This window comes from Helianthus annuus, chromosome 3 (assembly GCF_002127325.2).
Source record: "Helianthus annuus cultivar XRQ/B chromosome 3, HanXRQr2.0-SUNRISE, whole genome shotgun sequence".
NCBI lineage: Eukaryota > Viridiplantae > Streptophyta > Magnoliopsida > Asterales > Asteraceae > Helianthus > Helianthus annuus.
The window spans coordinates 150,574,190-150,579,457 of NC_035435.2; positions in this window are offsets into that span (position 1 = coordinate 150,574,190).

A 5,268-nucleotide genomic window follows, 5' to 3' on the forward strand; every position below is an offset into this window, starting at 1 on the left:
CATCTCAGGTTGTCGGGTTACGTTGCCACTCGAAGTTAAATCCCTTAGCACCGCTACACTTCCATAATTGTTGCATTGCTAACCGCTTGGGCAAGCAAAAGATATGCTTCACATTGACATTCCTAACTCGAGTCAGTACCACACGTCCTAATGCTAACGTAACGGACAAAAACGTCGCATAGAAGAACACCATCAAGAACAAAAACAAGAGTATAACACCTTACGTCTTAGCTCTATACGATCCAATCACTAAGACACTCATCATAATAGAAAACAATTTCTTGCATTCAATTACTATCATCTTACGTTTAGGCATACTACATTATTTAATGCATGACTTGAAGAAGAACATTTGCAACAGTATATTCCTCATAACATTCTAAGCAATGAAATGCATAACACTTGCAAAGTGGTAAGTGTAGTAACTGACCTCGTACATCGCTCCTTCTAGTTCTAAACCTGGGAAAATATGTATGCTTCATTTGTGACCGTTACCACACGTCATCATCGTACCATAAGGGTTCATACGGTCGTACCTTTCATGGGTCGTACCAATCATTACACTAGACACCATACCGAGGCTAGACACATTTCCACATTTTCTATAGGTACACATAACATCATCATAAACATTCATACATGCGCAATGCGCCATCTAGACCATAAGTACAGAGAAATCACAAACTATGTCTATACTAGTCTATTCACATAAATTGGTCGACAATGACCGGTCTAAAAGTCAAAGATTATACTAGTATAGAATCGAGCTATTCAAGCATTGCCACAAGGCCATGTGTAACTACACATAATCCAACAACCACATATATACACACTAACGTCTAAATCACAGAATGCACGTAGCAAGACCCATAAATGATCCTCTGATTAATTAATAGACGATAAAACAATGCAATTTCGTCTAAAGGCATAATCCCATCATCAACCCATGATTAACCACAAACCCAAGGTAGAACATTCACATGATTCATTGCAGGTCGTTATTCAGAACATGGGAAGTAACAATAGACCGCCAATAACGTTGATCAAGTGCTATCGGTTGTCCATGTCACCGCGAACATTCTAAACATTTCCCGTCATGATCACACTAGTGTTTTTCCTTCCACGTAATGCAAATAGACACTTAAGAAAAACCTCCTACCATACCTCATGCATAAATACATTAACATTCTATCCAATGAATCAGGAAATTAATTTTACAAGGAAGGCATCATGTCCTACCTCCAAAACACAAGGGCATTAACATTCAATCTACCATATGGTGCAATTAAACATTCAATGAGAAACATCAATGCATACATAAAAACATGAAGGTACTATAATTATACCTAACACATCATGCCCTTTGGCATTCAAAGGAAAAACATCCTAATATACCAAAAAAATGTAAAGATGTTAGCATTCCATCTAGCACGTTTAATGATTAAAGAAAACAATAATTTTCTTTAATTCCATCCCACCCCTGAGCATAAGGCATTAACATTCCATCTAACTTATAATACCTTTTGGCACTCAATAGTAAAATTTCCAAACTAAACATATAACATAGCATCAACCTCCCACCTATCCCTCAATTCGTTAAGCATCAATGAAAAAAAAATCTAACCAAATTTCAATATAGTAAAAAGTACCTCTTGGTGTGCGGCTACCCGTATTGGCATTTCTAGCTTTGATCCCATTCTCAGTTCAAGTCCAGGAATTAAGGGATGCCCGAATCTCTTGAACTATAGCTCTGATACCAACTTGTAAGACTCCAAAACCGGGGTGTCTCACAGTTGGTCGTCAATGCAAAAATAGTCTAAAATTTAAATTTTTTTTTATTTTAAAACTTCAAAGAATACGCAGCGGAAAACATTAAAGTCAAATTTTCGAAACATGTGAAACATCTAAATTTAAATACCAAATTTAATGTATGGTAATTGAGTTCATAAACAAGCGACTTCGACTAGAAATGCCATCTTCAAATGTCGGGTAGCTTCATGCAACATCCAAGAGGTCAACGTTCATCCAGCTAACCTGAAATCAAACTAACGTGCATGCAAAAGTCAGCTACGCTGAGTGAGTTCAAGTTTATAATTTAACAAATAAACACCGGTAAAACATCTTAATCATGGAAATAAATAAATATATTTATTTTATCCTCAAAATTTAAAATTCATCTTTTAATGAGTCAAGCACACAACACAGATCTCCTCACCTTAAATCCCAAACACAAAGTAGGGGAAAAAGGAATTTTTCATCTCCTCTTGCCCCAAGGGCAGATAAACTGCTAGGGGACTTCGTCTTACCCCAAGGACAGATAAACTGTTAGGGGACTTCCTCTTGCCCCAAGGACAGAAAAACTGTTAGGGGACTTCCTCTGTTCGACCTGGTTGTGGCATGACCAACACATCACACGCAAGCACATAAAAGGGCAAGCAAATAATCCTCGTGTATAGTTGGTTTGTATATACAAATAAACTATACAACTTCATAAAAAAAAGTCTTCGTCCAAGTAATACATCTAACATGCATGTTAGCCCTAAACTTTGAAAAAGTTTAAAGAGGGCATCATAAACTTACATACAAATACGTACGAGTGTGTACATATATACTTCAACCATCGTACGTATACCTTCGTAAATACACACCTCCTAAATATATATACCTATTCACCTCATAAACTCGAGTATGTGTATATTACAATATATCTACATAAATTTATTCTTATATATATGCAAACATATATAAATATGAGTATATATATTATTCTCATCAATAATTGCCTTCACACGAATAGGTATATAAAAACATATAACCCTCCTCACAATTCATGCTTAAAAAGCATTCGAGAAAAAAAATGAATTTTATAAATATGTAAAAAGAACTTCCCAACTTCCTTCATGAAAATAATCATACGAGTTTAGCATGCACATTAGCCCGAAAAAAATTAAAAGCATTTAAAAGAGTGGGCTCAAGAACTCACCGGTTGCAAAGCTTCCAAATCCGGAAGCAAATCATCTTCAACTTCATACTCAAGGTATCAGACGCACCGATGCTCATCAACATCTTCGCATAAACCTCCATACGGAGCCTTAGTCCACACGTCGTCAAATTCGGAGCACCCAAACCATGGTCGTCTTATAACCAAATATATTTAAAAGAAAATGCCTACACACTCCTAAATTCTCCATGTTTATCCTATAGATCATGAGAATCCATGAAAGAGAAATGAGGTGCTAGCTAGCAACCTTAAGCTTGCTAGCTAGCTTGCTTTAGAAAACTAAAACATTCACGCAAGCCTTCAATTACATTATATATAATTTCATGAATACACTTTGTCACCATCACATCTTCCATACGAAAACACCACAAATACCCCACTTGATTTCCATATTAACAACCCAAAGAACCTATTGATTAACTCCATGCATCACCATATTTCTTTAATTCCAAACCTAGTTATTCAATAAAATCTTATGCACATACACACAATTTCAGTTTATGTTTGCATAGAATGGTTTTGTTCCCATGCAACATGCCATCCACTGGTCATTAATACTCATTAATCCTCCTGTGTTGTCCAACACAAACCCCATGCCTCACCTGATGTCACCATCGTCTTCTACCTTCTAATATAACATTAGTATATCACCAGCATATACACATACATATTACGTTTCCTTGGGTTCACCTTATAATCATTATCACCTAGCTACATCAACTGAGCCTCTGCACCCAACCATACATCATGGAACGATCACCACCGGAAACAACCCACTACCATAAGCGGTCGCATACACGCACGCTTCATCCTCACCTGAGCCCGGTAACCGGCACCATCATTACCTTCACCGAGCACCATCTCCGTTATCGCCGTTGCACCGCACCGCCCTAATACCACCACCGTTCACCTCTAATTGTCACCCTCTTGTCGCCATGATAACCCATACGCTTCCATTACCATAACACCATGATGCTCAACATTATCATTATCTTCATACGCAATCTCTAACCCATAACCAGATAGGCCCACATTTAATCTAATAATGATTCATGCACATACAACCTTCATTCGATCCCAAAAAAAAAAAAACAACTATAGAGTTGTTTGATTTAATTTATTATTAACAGACAAGAAACAACTCCATAATCATGCACTGGCCGATTCCCATCCTGCTCCACGCATCGCTCGGTCACAGTCTCCACAACATCAAGCTTGTAATTCCATCGATCACACACCGTTGCTCCACGTCGCATCAGCCACCACAATCATCCACCTGTCACCATCATTAAACCTCCTTACCACCGAACAAATACCGACTGCCACGAAACCGTACACCACCATACCATCACAACTACAATCATTACCATCATCACCACCGTGATTCCACCACCCTACTCTTTCTCCACGACCAAACACCACGCACCACCGTGCACCTCCACGGTTCTATCATCACTAACAGAACCAAAGAGAACCCCATACGGACCTCATGCAAAACGAACACAAAGCAGTATAATTGGAACGAGAGGTTACCTTATGGTGAAATTTAGAATATCAACCGAACCGAGAACCATCCCCATCCCCGTCGCCGTCCTCCTCATTCGATCTCTCTCTTTCTTTTAGTTTTCTGCCGCAAGTATGGCGTTTAGGGTTTCGGAATGCGTTTTTAGTAGCCCATGATACACAATGCCCCCTTGGAGTTCTAGATTTGCTTTCTTATTCCCAAAGTAATATAATCATATTTCACAATTGACAACTGGGTCCCCGCAGTTTTGTTTTGTGCGTTTCCTCTCTGAACTTATTTATAAGACAATACACCGGATCCTCACAATTCGTTACATACAATCGTATACGCCAAAACCTCTTAACTGATCCATTAAAAAAAATCTAAATAGTCGACTCATTCGCTTTGTTAGGATAAAATTTGGGATGTTACAGTTATGTAGTAAAACCATATTTAAAGTGGTAATCTAAACTTTATTGATGTAATTATAAGATAGGTGGCAGCGATTTGGAGATGAGATTTTGATTTTGGTGGAAAAATGTTATGGTGAATAGTTTTTATTTGGTGGACCTACTCTGTGTCTGTGTTTACACAAATGGTTGAACACAAACCCTAAACTTCATCTTCATCGCCATTTCGACTACCTTTCTATCCACAATGGAATAAGGTTCGGTTTCAATCTCCTATTTATTATCCCATTTTCAATTCCATGCTGATTCACTATTAGCAATTTATGTTATTGCGCAATCTCGGTTTGTTTGTA